Genomic DNA, 15,371 nt, shown 5'->3' on the forward strand with positions numbered 1-15,371 from the left:
CTTTTGTTCCACAACATTAGTCTGTGATTTAGCAAGAAAAGTGCCGAATAGTGTTTCTCGTTGCTGTAATGTTTTGTTTCTTCATGTAGGAAAAAGAACACAATAAAAGATAAAACCTGTATAAAGAAAAAAGTCCTTGTCCACCTTAATAGTAAAGGATAATTTACGAGGGTAATGTATTCAGCATATTTTTTTAAGTCAGGAATGACTACTGTTTATACATTACCAGGTTGCTGCAAAAAATATATTTAAAAAACGGGATAGAGTTTTTTGGGCAAGTTAGGAGTTAAACGATATTTTTGGTTCATTTAAAGATGATGAAAAATTCTCATTACTGGTAAAGAACATCATCGGGCAGCCTTCTTTCCCGGAAAAAGAAAAAGTTGTTTGTGTATTTTCATGATTCACTTAAGAAAATGAAACACTGCCCTGTGGATCCCAGACCTCTTCTGTCTACCCGAAGGTTTGAACAGCTTGATGTCTTAAGCCAGGAAATACACTTAGCAAGATTTTCACCAGCAGGAGCCCAAAAAGAACGACACTATACCGCTTATTTGACAGAATACATGATATCTTCTCCTGTTAACCCATTTTCTCGTAATTTAAATTCACCAGAACAGCCATTTCAATCCTAAGTTCTGGCAATTATTTGGTTAACAGAAAATTACATGCTATCTTTTTCTCCAAATAATCCTCGTCTTAAATGCAGAAATAGAACTAAATAACTGACCCACTAGGTAGATTTTTATAGACATAGCTGTTTCTGGCAGATTTTTAAGAGGTTGGTCACTTAATTACTCAGAGTGGGATTCCTGTAGGTTTTGTGTAGCGATGGCATTTCTCCTTCAAATATAAGTGGTAGAAGGTAAAACCAGATTTCCTGTGCAGTCGTTATGTGCATAACACCCCTACTTGTTTGAGAGGGAGTCTCCTAGAACTGAACTGAGTCTTTAAATAAACTTGAAAGGGCACTAATTCCCACTTTGGCAACCCAAAGTACAGATTTTTAAGTGTTTACTGTAAGTAGTGCTAGACAGTAGTTGCTAATTCGAAAACCTGTTAGCATTGGTGGAAAACTTAGAAATGCAGCTAGTTAGCCTCCGTGAGGACTTATTGGTACTAATTTCAGGTTCTAATGCCTTCTGAAAGTTTCATGCCACTGTGTAATGGCATCTGGCATACTGAAGTCAGAGCAGATGAGAAGCAAGTTTACATCTCTAGAAATTTGAGATTTAGCCCAAGACTAAGATACAAGGTTTTAGTAACTTGCATAGCTGAAGACTGCTGATCATGAAAAGCTTTCAGGTCAAAGCAGATTCTAGAAATAAAACACCAAATTATAATGTGGAGAATATTGTATTTTATTTCATTCTTTCAAATTCTTTCAGGTGCTATGGTCATTTTAAATTCATTTAAAGGCGTTCTCCATGTACCTGACCACATCTGACCTATTTCCAGTGCCAAACCTAATGTTATAAGTTCCCTAAAGGTTACCACAACTTTTAAAGATTTAGTTACTACTTTGCGGTGGGGTAGATGCCACAATTCAGTAAGGTAACCATCATATATCATTTAAATTAGTTCTATCTTGGATGCAGTAGGGATAGTATTTGTTCTAAATTTGGACTTCCCTGTTGTGTCCTGATCTATGACCAAATATAGTTCTGAGTAACTGAGAAGTTTTCTATGTTATAGTAAACTTCTCAAGCCTGGGATGGAGGCAGCTGACCAATACATTGCTTTGGAATGGCATGAACATTGAAAATAAAGAGCCCATTTTATGAACTGTAAAAGATGTTTAATGCTCATATTTTATTAGCATACTTTCATTTTGAGATAACTGTAGATTCACATGCAGTTGTAAAAAAACAGTACGAAGATCCCTCTCATGTACCTTTCGCCCACTTTACCCCGTGGTAACGTCTGGCAAAACTATACTACCCTGTCACATCCAGGATAATGACACTGATAAAGTCAATGTGCAGAGCATTTCCCTTATGACATTCAAGCACAAAGACCCCTCCTGTTGCCCTTTTATAGCCACACCCACTTTGCTCCCATCCCCACCCCCTCCTTCCAACTGTAATCTGTTCTCTACCCTTATAATTTTGTTATTTTAATAATATATAATTGGAATATTACAGTATGTTACACTTCGGGATTAGCTCTTTTTTCATTCAGCAAATTCTCTCGGAGATTCATACCGCTTATTTTGTGTATCGAGTGCATCTGAGAGTTCCTTCCTATTTTAGTGCTGAGTAGTGTTCCATGGTATGGATGTATCACAGTGTGTTTAGCCATTTACCAGCTGGAGGATATCTGGTCAGTTTGAGCTATTACGAATAAAGTTGCTATGTTCATTTGTTTACAGCTTTTTGTGTAAACATAGTCTTCATTTTCCTGGGACAAATGCCCAGCAGTGAAATCGCTGAGTCATATATGGTAGTTGAATGTTTAGTATTTAAGCAATTACCAAACTATTTTCCAGAGTGGCTGTACCTAGTTTACATTCTCACCAGCAATGTTTAAATGATCCAGTTTCCTCACTTCCTCATAGGCATTTGGGGATGTCACTAATTTTTATTTTAGTCATTCTCCTAGGTGTGTAGTGATATTCTGGTTTTCTTTTATACTTCACCAAAGGCTAATGATGCTGAACATCTTCTCATGTGCTTCTTGGTGCCTATATTTCTTCTTTAGTGATGGGTTTCTTCATGTCTTTCCCTTTTTTTCTAATTGGATTATTGTTTTTAGTCTTGAGTTTTGAGTGTTTTTTTAATAAATTTTTTAAAGTAAGTTTATTTATTTATTTTGAAAGAGAGAGAAGAGAGTGTGAGCAGGGGAAAGGTGGGAGAGAATTTTAAGCAGGTTCCATACTCAGCACAGAGCCCGGCCTAGGGCTCAATCCCATGACCCTGGGATCATGACCTGAGCCGNCACAGAACCCGATGCTGGGCTCTAATCCACGAGCCATGAGATCATGACCTGAGCTGACGTTGGACGCTTAACCGACTGAGCCACCCAGGTGCCCCAAGACCCTGTTGTTTTTTTTAAATATATATTCTAAAATATATATTCTAGATACTACTAGTCCTTTGTCCAATATCCAAATTGATTTCCAAGTATTTCCTCCCACTCTATAACTTGTCTTCCTCTAAATGGAGTCTTTCACAGAGCAAAGGTTTTTAATTTTGATGAAGTTTGGTTTGTCAATTTTTTTCTTTATGGATAATATATCTCTTTTGTGTTCTCTAAAAGTTCAGTGGTCTTACAGTTTACTTCTAAGGCCGTGATCCATTTAGAATTCGTTTGGCATGAAATATGAGACTTACATATAGGATTTTTTTTATGCCTATGGATGTTCATTTATTCCAACATCTTATTTGATGTAAAGGCTGTCTTTCCTCCATCGAATGGTTTTTGCTCCTCTATCAAAAACAAACTGGGACAGACATCAGATGGGCATATTTGTGTGGGTCTATAACTGGGTTGTCTATTATATTCTATTAATCTATCTGCCTATACCTCCAGTGCCAGAGAGTATTGATTTTTCTACTTAATAAGCCTTGAAACCAAATAGACTGCTTGCTTCTGCTTTATTTTTCTTTTTCAAAATTGGTCTAGATACTTTAGTCTGTTGTCTTTCCTTATAAATTTAGGATAACCTTATCTATACACAATACCTTACTGGGATTTGGTAAGAATTAAATTAAACCTGTATGTCAATTTGGGAAAATTTGACATTTTGCTATGCTGCGTCTTCAAGTCTATGATCACAAGATGTCTCTTCATATATTTAGATCTTCTTTGATTTCTTTAGTCAGTATTGTGTAGTTTTAGCATATTAAATTCTAGATATGCTTTTATTATGTTTATACTTACACATTTTATTTGAGAGATTGTAAGTGATAGTGTGTTTTTGATTCCCATGTTAACATGTTTATTGCAAGTACATATACAATTGATTTTTGCATGTTTGTCTTGTATCCCAAGATCATGCTAAATTCACTTATTCTAGGAGGATTTTGTAGATTCTTTGGGATATTTTACATAGATGATCATGTCATCTGCAGATAGCAATAGTTTTATTTCCTTCTTTCTGAACTGTGTGTCTTTTATTTCCTCTCTTTGCCTAATGCAGTGCCTAGAATTCCCAGCAGTGTTTTTGAATAAGAGTGTTGAGAGATACCCTTGCCCTATTCCCAATCTCAGGAAAGGATTTAATAGTTCACCATTAAGTATAATAGCTGTAGGTTTCTTGTAGATGCTCTTAATCAAGTTGAGGAAGTGCCCTTTCATTCCTGTTTTTATGAGAGCTTTTCTTTTACTGAATTAGTGTTAAATTTTGTCAGATGTTTTTTTCTGCATCAGTTGATATGATACAGTGATTTTTTCCTTTAGCCTATTGCTATGGTAGATACATTGAGTTTTGAATATTAAACTAGCCTTGCATCCCTGAAATAAGCCTCACTTGATCATGGTTCTAAAATTTCTGGCCCTTTACAGAAAAAAAGCATGCTGACCTCTGGGGGATAAAACTGTGATATAGTAGAGAGGGTCCAGTTAAACTTAGTCAAAAGTTGGCATCTTAAAACTACACACACACACACACACACACACACACACACACTATCTTACTGGGATTTTAATAAGAATTTTTTTAAACTTATGTATCAATTTGAGGAAATTTGACATTTTACTATGCTGAGTGTTCCAGTCTATGATCATAAGATGTCTCTTCATTTATTTACATCTTGATTTCTTTATACACACACACACACACACACACACACATTTATAACTGGTGAAACTGATTAAGAAAAAATAGAGACATAAAAATAGTAGGAATGAGGGGTACCTGGGTGGCTTACTTGGCTAAGCGTCCAACTTTAGCTCAGGTTATGATCTCAGGGTTCCTGTATTTGAGCCACATGTCAGGCTCTGCACGGACAGTGTGGAGCCTGCTTGGGATTCTCTCTCTCTCTCTCTCTCTCTCTCTCTCTCTGTCCTTTCTCTCCTTGTGCACTCTCTCAAAATAAATAAAATATGTATGTATTAGGAATGAAAGTAGGGATCAAGAAATAAACAGGAGAGATTTAAAAAATAAGAGGGTACTATAAACAACTTTATACCAATACACTAAAAAAAAGATAAAGTTAATATTTTATATGAAAAATGCAAATTACCTAAATTGGCTAATAAAGAAATAGATGATATCTGCTCCTGGCCCTTTGGTTGCCTAGATATGCTTAATGATCCCTCCATTAAAATAAAAGAAGTTTTTGGATAAAGTAAAACATATACTATTTAGTTCATTTTTTGGCTCATTAGAAAGCAAGATAATCAATATACAAACAAAAGTGAGTTAAACCCAAAGTAGTTTGGAAACAGGAAAAAGCTATGACTCTGAGACTAAGTTATGGATTACAGGTAAATAAAGTAAAGAAGCTGAACATAAGATCCCTGCATAAAACCAGGAATCTTTTAATGTATGAAAGTAGTCCCAGGTCAGTAAATCATGATGGTTACTTTAAGAAGTGAATGAAAATCATCTCTGAAGGGAAGCCTTTCTAATTAATGTTTCTAGATTAATTAATCAAGCACACAGGGAAATAAGCCACTTTGAGAAACAAATTTATATACTCAAGCAGTTTAGATATTAGAATTAGCAAGAATGAGATGCTATGAAATACTTAAATAACTGAATTAAAGTGATATGTAATAAAAAATAATGTAAAAAGAAAAAGACAATAAAAAGCCAAACAGACCTTAAGAAACTATGAAATATCATTATTGAAATATATAGCTCAATGACATTTTGTTATAGCTAAAGGCATCATTAGTTAACTGAGGAAATAACACATATTGTATCCGAGACAGACAAATGAGAGAGAAAACATAAATGATAGATTATGAAAACTGAAAGATTGAGAATATCTGACATTTGTCTAACTGGAGTCTCAAAAACAGAGCAAAAAACACCCAAACAAATCCTGGAGTTGAGAAATATGATAACTGAACTGAGGAATTCAATAGAGAGTTCCAAAAGTAGACTCGACCATGCAGAAGAATTAACAACCTGGAGGATAAGATATTGGAAATCACCCAGAGGAGCCAAAAGAAAAACAATGAAAATGGGTAAAGAAAGCCTATAAGAATTAGGGAATACAATGAATAGAAATAATAGTCTCATTATGGCAATTCCATAAGGAGGAAAAAAAGAGAAAGGGACAAAAAATAAACTTCCCAAACGTATGGCGAGAATGGACATCTAGATCCATAAGGCCCAAAGAACCGCAATAGCTTGAGCCTAAATAGAGCTACATTGACACACATTATAATTAAATTGTCAGAAGTCCAAAGAAAGAATTTTAAGGGCACCAAGAGAAAAGAAAGAAGTTACATACAAGGGAACTCTCATAAGACTGTTGGTAGATTTCTCCACAGAAACTTTTCAGGCCAGGAGAGAATAGGATAACATTTTCAAGGCACCTGGGTGACTCAGTCAGTTAAACATCTGACTCTTGATTTCAGCTCAGGTCATAATCTCATGGTTTGTGCACTCGATCCCAGTGTCAGGCTCTGCACTAATGGTGCAGACCCTGCTTGGGATTATCTCTCTCCCTCTCACTGAGCCTCCCCTTCTCTCTTTCTCTCTCTCAAAATAAATAAACTTTTCAAAAAAGGATAAATATTCAAAAAAGCACAGTAGATCAATAGTTGCAATAAATATTAATGACCTACTCCATTAGATAAAAGTAGGCTCCATTTCCCAATCTATGCAGTTTACAAAAGACAGAGAATACAACATGAAGACAAAAAGTAGGGTTAAGAAAAATTATATAACAAATATACCACATTAGAGTGGCTATATCAATATCAGCTCTTGTAAATACTAAGATGAAAAGCCCTAATAGGGATAAAAAGTCTCTAAAAATAATAAAAACTTTAACCAATGGGGCAGAGATAACAGTTCTAGACAAAGTAGGAAAATCCAAAATTAATAGAATGATAGAAAAAAATTGAGAAACCTATTGTATTTAATATACCTCTTTCAATTTTTTAGCTCAAGCCTCAAAAAAGTAAATATTTAGAACAACACATTCAACAAAATGGATTTATTGCATACACAAAGGATCATGCGCCCCAAACTAGAGAATGCACCTTTTCCTCAAGCATGCATACAAGATTTAGAGGGGAAATGTTAGAAGAATGTTGGTATGACCTCTAGTGAAATATTTCTTAAAAAATATGCAAAAGATATTAGTCATAATCTACATACAGTCAAGCACTTTTAATTTAAAACCTCTCTGGATGGGGCGCCTGGGTGGCTTAGTCGGTTAAGCGTCCGACTTTCGCTTAGGTCATGATCTCGCGGTTCGTGGGTTCGAGCCCCGCGTCGGGCTCTGTGCTGACTGCCAGCTCAGAGCCTGGAGCCTATTTCAGTCTGTGACTCCCTCTCTCTCTGACCCTCCCCTGCTCACGCTGTCTCTCTCTCTCTCTCTCCTAGAAATAAATAAAACATTAAAAAAAAAAATAAAACCTCTCTGGAAATAGCATTATTAACTACTTAAGAAACACTCAAAGCCAATCTGCTAATCAGTGTCTAAAACTCTAAAATTCCACAGTGCAATTGGCAGCATTCCATCTAAGCCATCTCTTCCTTAAAAATGAGTATGGTGTGCACTGAAACTAAAAATCTTTTTGTTTTTTTAAAGTAATTTAAAGGAGATTTTTCCTTAAATCTTAAAAGATAAAGTATTTCTAACACAGAAATTATTTTCAGCAGTTTTTCATTGAGTCACATTAAAAGTAGAAGTTACATGTTCAGTATTTCTTGGTTGCCTGCCCGGGATCCATGCTACCCTTGTCAGTTCTTAATGGCCCCAGACCTTATTCTCTCCTCCTCTATTGGGTAGCAGCCATGTGCTCTGGGTGCAATTGACTCCCTCCTAACTCCAGAGATGGTGGACACTACTTTACATAAATCTGTCAGCCTGATTCCATTCCTTTTGTTTCAGTGAATGGATCCGGGATGGGAAAAAACCCAGTCTAAGCAATTAGCTCAGGACTGAATCTCCTTTAGCCTATAATCCAATTTGAGCAACACCTAGAATGGTGCTCTGACTGGGAAGCCAGACACTAATGCAATATTTTAATACTTTGAGGGATGGTACAGCCTTTAATACTATGAGGGATGTCAGGATAAAGTCATGAGTTTGGTACATTCGTTCATTCTATAACAATTTGCTGAGCGCTTAATAAATGCTGGACCCTGAGAAAAAGCAAAATCTTATTCACATTCTGACATTGGGGATGATGAAATCGTTGATAACTTCCACACTTAATTAGAAACAAAGATCATCTCTTAAAACCTCATCCTTGTATCTAGGAAGACTTTTGTTTTTTCAGTCAGGAATTTTCGTTCCAGAAAAAGAACAAGACAATGAAAACATTGTATGAAAGGTTTCTTTCATAGTTTTCTCAATTGACAGTTTTTACCCCAACCATCATAATGCTGAGAGGCTTCAGAAACACAAGTGACTCTGTGTTCAGACCAAGAACTTGGCCTCAGGAAGATGAATGATCAGACCTACTCACCATATGATTATAAGGGTCAGGTAGTTTAAAAAGAAATTACAATCTGAATTGAACCAAGGATGAACAGTGTTGCCATTGAGCTACAAATCCCAGCTAATAAGCATAACCTTGTAAAGAGAGGTTAGTGTTTGGGAAACTGCATGTTCTTGAAGAAGGGCAAAGCTTTTGCAATATAAATAGTTGTAAGTGTACTAGCTTTCATCTTTGATGCCTTAACCTTCTGTGTTTAGAGTTTTTGTATCTAGAGCTGGATAGAGAATTTTAGAAGGCCAAATACTGAAAAATTTGTGATGACAACCCCATATGTAATTGAAAAGAAAATTAAGTTTTTCATAAGGTCATAAAACTCACATAAATATTGAAACTAAAATTATTTTTCTTCTAGATTTTCTTACTTTGAAGTGCTGTATGAATTCATCACAGTTAAACTTTTCTTACACATTTCTGACCTGTCTGCTTTGCTGGTATCCTAAGCATTTACTTAAGTCTGTTGGGTCATAATTCAGCCTTGATTACATTACAACTCTACTAATCTCTCTGTAATTTCTAAAATATAGTTAGAAGAGAGGAATGTTATATCAGAGAGGAATTTGACCATTCACAGCTAACAGTACTCTTTGATTTGGATCCTTCAGACATACTTTCTTCTTGAATAGTTTCTTTAAGGAACATTTAATCCCAACTCTATTACAAGGTAATGTGGGTTTGGTACTACACAATGTTTGGCTTATATTATACATGATTGGGAGAGACAGTTACATGTATATGGGTCAGTGAGATTCATGGGTCATGTGCTTTCTGACTTGCTTTTCTAAGACTGTGTAGTAATGTGCCTCAGAGACCTAGGTGAATTCTGTCCAGTTGTTTTTGACTGAATAATAAAGATGTTTAAAAGTCTACTCTTTCCTAATCTCCAAAGCTACTGATGATTTGTAAAGTAGTATGATTTAACCCTGTGTTTTCATCATTGTATTAAGAGCAAACTAAAAGGCCAACAGCATTCACTTAATGTTTCCAAAATGGCATTTGTATTCTTTTTTTTTTCTTTTTTAATCTAAAAACCTCCTCAAGCTCTGGAACAGAGCAAAGAGAAATTGACTCTCTTTTTCTGGGTGAATCATTAACTGGAAAATATTTGTCATATCAAGATCTTAAGGCAAAAGTAAATATTACCCTTACTGAAGGAAATAAAAAATCTTTCAATACTTATCTAATATTTAATGCCTCATCTTTTCTTTCAATACTTAAATTTTATGACTCTGTTTGATTATTCCCAAATTATATCAATTTAATGGTAGTATTGTCTTTTACAAAATGACAGTACTACTTAGAAGACACTATTCTTTCTTATTGAAACAGACCTAACTGGGGGTGCCTGAGTGGATCCACTGATTAAGCCTTCAGTCTTGGTTTCTGCTCAGGTCATGATCTCATGGTTTGTGGGTTTGAGCCCCAGGATGCACTATCAGTGCAGAGCCTGCTTAAGATTCTCTCTTTCGACTCTTGAATACTGAGAACAAACTGAGGGCTGATGGGGGAGAGAGAGAGGGAAAGAAGAGTGATGGGCACGGAAGAGGGCACTTGTTGGGATGAGCACTGGGTGTATATGGAAACCAACTTGACAATAAACTATAAAAGAAAAAAAAATTCTTTCTCTCTCTCTCCCTCTCTCTGCTCCTCTCCTGCTCTCTCTCATAAAATAAAATAAAAAAGAAACATACCTAATTTTTGAAGAGAAACAAATACACATAGAGAGACACACACAGGCAAACATACTACAGTGGCACAATTTTATCTGTTAAATAGCATTTAAATTACTGTTTAGCATGTGGTACTTTATTTTAGTTTATCAATAATATTGTCTCAGACTTTCACCTTCTTTGTCTTTGTAATTCCTTTAAATCTGTTGAGGGCTTTTGGAAAAGCATTTACTAGGGAGAGGACAAATGGCTTTTCAACAGCAATATTTTAAGAGGGTAAAGCTAAGTTGTCTCCATTTAAATTATATATGCATCTAGGGGATCTCTAAAAAGAATGAGAGCCCTACAATTGAGCCGCAATACTTCTTTGTTTACATCAACATTCTATCACTTATCCCCTAGGCTGCTTCCTCTCACCCTGCAAAGAGATAGCTTCCTGTTACTATGACTCCCTTCAGTGGGTATTTACTTCAGTTCCACAGCAGAAACCATCAGAGAGAGAACCCATGCACCTTTCTTATAACAACCATCATAAGGTAAGAAAACTTGCACTGAGCAGGTATACAGACAAGGAGGACTTTATTCAAGACTATTGCAATAGGAGAGAGAGATTGAACTCAACTCTGCTGAAACAAAAGGCAGGAGAGTTCTTAAACACTGAGGTGAGTTAGTGGAAAAGCACTGGGAAGCATCAGTGGAGAGGTTGGTCGATATCATTAGGCCATTGTGTTTGCTAATTGTACTTATTGAAGTTAGGCTCCTATCTTCCCACAGAGATTAGGAGATGAAGGAACTTTCTTGATGATTACATTTCAAAGGGATGATTCACAGACCCTTGAGAAAGATATTCTTGGGCTCTAAAAGATATACCTCTGAAAGGGACAGAGAAAGAATTTGTAATTGCAGGCTTTCTTACTTTTTTTTCCCTTCCTTCCTTCCTTCCTTCCTTCCTTCCTTCCTCTTTCTTTCTTTCTTTCTTTCTTTCTTTCTTTCTTTCTTTCTTTCTTTCTTTCTTTCTTTCTTCCTTCCTTCCTTCCTTCCTTTCTTTCTTTCTGCTTTCCAAATATGAACTTTATTTTTATTTTTTAATTGAAATATTATTAATATACAGTGTTATATTAGTTTCAGGTGGACAATATAATGATTCAACATACATTACTCAGTGCTCTATAATTACAAGTTTTCTAAAGTAAATGCTCTATGAAAAGGGAGGTCAGAGGCCCACAGTCAAGAAGAAACCTGTCTAAGGCTGAGGAAAACTATAAAGCACCTTAGTCAATAATTGCTCCCATTTGTTGAGTTCTGTGTGCCGGGTATGGAACTACATTTTTTTACTTACACTTACTGGTAATCTTCCCCACAGCCCTTTGGAGTAAGTGGTATTACTGCTTTGTTTTACAGATGGAGGATTTTGGAGATGAGGAATCTAAGGCTCAAAGAGTTCAAGTAATTTACCCTGAGTCACACAGCAAGTGAGTGCTAGGACCAGAATTTGAACCTAGGGGAGCCTGCCTACAGAGACCATACATCACTAGACCATCCCCACTTCATCTGTACTTCTATTAAATCTTCAGTGAGGGAGGCTATAAGATCCTTGATAAATACTTCCAGAGGAGCTGCTTATAAAATATTTGCTGCTGTCAAATCATCCTGGGAAGAATGACTGTCATATATCACTATAGCAACACAATATTTACCTAATTGGACCCTGAGGTATGCCTACAAATGCTGTAACATATGCTTCTTAGTCTCAATTTTGAGGAACCTCAGTCGTTCTAGTTCTATACTTGCTTAGAAAGAGTAATCCTAATAGGCAAAGATGAGGAAAGACTAGATATAACAAGATGGACATTAAAAATGTAACCTTGAGGGGCAAGCTTGGTTTATCATCTAAAATGCAGTTCATGTAATGTACCATATTAATAGAATAAAGCAAGAAACCCATGATCAGTCTAATAGATTCCAAAAATCCATTTGACAAAATCCAATACCCATTCATGGTAATATTTCTTCAACCTGATAAAGGCATCTTTAAAAAACTCAATGCTAACACCATCCACAATGATGAAAGACAAGATACTTTGCCTATGAATAAGACAAAGATGCCCATTCTCACCACTTGTATTTCACATTATGCTGGTGTTTATAGTCATTACAATAATGGGAGGAAAAAAGCATCTTCATGGGACATGAAGAAGTAAAACTGTCATTACTTGCAGATAACATGACTATTTATGTAGAAAATCAGACAGAATCTACAGAGAAGCTCCTAGAACTAATAAGTGAGTTTTGCAAAGTTGAGGGATGCAAGATCAATATACTAAAATCAATTGTATTTCTATCTATGAACAGTGAACATTCTATAAATAAAATTAAGGAAATATTTTATTTACATTGGCATCAAAAAGAGTGCTGACAGCTCAGAGCCTGGAGTCCGCTTCAGATTCTGTCTCTCTCTCTCTCTCTGCCCTTCCCCTGCTTGTGCTCTCTTCCCTCTTTTACTTTTTTTTAAAAAAAGAATAAAATACTTATGAATAAGTTTAACAATTTAACAAAGAAAGGCAAGACTTATACATTGAAAACTAGAAAATAAATCTGAGAGAAAATAAAGATATCTAATAAATGGAGATGTATTTTGCATTTATTGATAGAATTCTTAATATTGCAAGATGGCGATTATCTAAGTTCAATGTAGTCTCTATCAAATATCATATGTTTGCACGTATAGGAGGATTAGGAGGAACTTAACTGAGGAAAAAGGGGGAGAAGAAGGGCGGAAATGGTGGGGGAAAGGGAGAGAAGCAAACCATGAGAGACTCTTGAATGCTGACAAAAACTGAGGACTGATGGATGTGGGGGGAGGGGGGNAAAATCTCAATAGGATTTTTATAGAAATTGGCTAGCTGATCCTAAAATTTCTGTGGAAATACAAAACACATGGAATAGCTAAACAATTTTGAAAAAGGAAAATAATATGGTAGATATATCCTACTTAGTTTGAAAGCTTACTGTAAAGGCAGAGTAATCAAGACAATGTGGTATTGGCATAAGGATAGGCATACAGATCAATGGAAGGGACTTGAGAGACCAGATATAAATCCTTACACTGTGGTAAATTGATATAATTAATTTGAGCTTCACCAAAATTAAAAACATTTGTGTTTTCTGCATCTGTCCTTGCAGGATCAGCTTTTGCTATCACAGTCTGAATGGGAACCAGACAAAAGCAAGTTGGACAGACCAGAGCCAGGTGGGTGGGCTTTCTTTAAGAAAAAAACCCCCACAAAATTATGAATACAAAATTAATTATAAAAGGGAGTATTTAGAATGAGAACAGAAATCACAAAAAAATGCATTTTTTGAAGCTGAAAAATAGTACAAACATCACAAAGTCTAAATAAAGGTAGTGATGGTAGTAATGTTGACGATGACTTGCTCAACACCTCTATAACAATATTTTCCTACATTTTTGGGCTACACACACTTTGATTATCACTTCATATGAAAAATTTTGTAATCTTTTCTCTAGCAATGAAAAATATAATTCAATCTTTTCCTCTATCGTTATTGAGAGAGTAGAAAGCTTTCTTGTAACCCCACCATTCATTAGTAGCGATGCCACATCTGAGTTTCTTGCTCAGGGAGTGATCAGGAAAATCATAGCAAAACTCCAGCCTCTTTCTGTCACTGAGTATGGAAACTGATGGCCCCTGCCGCAGAAGATGGTCCACTTTGGTTAGGTTTTAGCTGCCCCTCTTCCCACTGGACTCAGAAGTACCTGAGATCGTGGACAGAGAAGTTGTGGTGCCCCACAGACAGGGAAGCATCTCCTTGGCCCTTCTCCTTGGAGCCAAAAATAGAGTCTGAAGGCCTGTGGTTATATCTGGANGAAAGAAAGAAAGAAAGAAAGAAAGAAAGAAAGAAAGAAAGAAAGAAAGAAAGAAAGAAAGAAAAGGAAAGAAAGAGAGAGAGGAAGGAAGGAAGGAAGGAAGGAAGGAAGGAAGGAAGAAGGAGGGAGAAAGAGAGAGGAGGGAGGGAGGAGGGAAGGAGAGAGAGATAAAGAGAGGGAGGGAGAAAGGAAGGTAGGAAGGAAGGGAGGAAGGGAAGAAGGAAGGGAGGAAGGGAGAGAGGGAGGGAGGGAAGGAAGGGAGGGAAAGGGGTAGAGGGAGAGAGTGGATGCCCATGGATCACACTGAGGTCATATTTACCCCATGAGTCTCTAAACCTGCTGGCGGACATGTGTTTAAGGTGCTGGGGATCCAGGTGCAGATGGCTTTCCTGAAGGCAGAGCATCAGCTGGTGCAAAGCAATCAATGAGCTGTCTCCAGCTGCACACAGCATCTCTCTCTTCCCCGGGGAATTCCAGACGGACACAAGAAAAGGGGGGAAAAAAAAGACAGATTTTGTTACTTGATAGATTGAAGCTATTTATCTATTCATCTGTCAAATACAAGATTGGAAGTAATCATACACAAGATACTACTGTTGGTGGGTTTTAGAGGAACATCCGATGGCGTATTTTGAATTGCTTTCATACTAAGAATTCTCCAGGAAAAGCCATTTCCACTGAAAGTCACCTGGTTCCTTCCAGACCAAGAAATGACCAACAATATGGTCCTGATTCTGCAGTTGACAGCCTTTAATGACTAACAAGGAGATGCATGTCCTGTTGACCATAAGAGTCTCCTAGACATGTGGCAGGGATGAAGGGTGCCTTAGTGCTCCCCACAGAGGGGGTGAGAAAAACAAGGCTCCTACACTCTAAACCACACCATCAGGTGAGTTATCACTAGGTACAGAAAAATAACAGTCATGAAACTATCTTTACTGATCATCATGTTTATAAAGCTAATCCATGCTTATTTTTAAACAGTGTAAAATATCTAAAAAGTAGAAAACTGAAGGTTTCCAGTTGTCTCCCTTCTCAAGAAATATTGTTTAACACTTTGATTTATAACCTTTTAGAATTTTTTATGTAGATAGATATTTCACATCTATAAATATGTAACTCAGGACTTTCTAAGTTTTCCAGGATATTGGAGTTACCTTTTATATCAATAAGCAAATAAA

This window comes from Crocuta crocuta, unplaced genomic scaffold (genome assembly GCF_008692635.1).
Source record: "Crocuta crocuta isolate KB4526 unplaced genomic scaffold, BGI_CrCroc_1.0 scaffold25, whole genome shotgun sequence".
In the NCBI taxonomy this organism is placed as follows: Eukaryota; Metazoa; Chordata; class Mammalia; order Carnivora; family Hyaenidae; genus Crocuta; species Crocuta crocuta.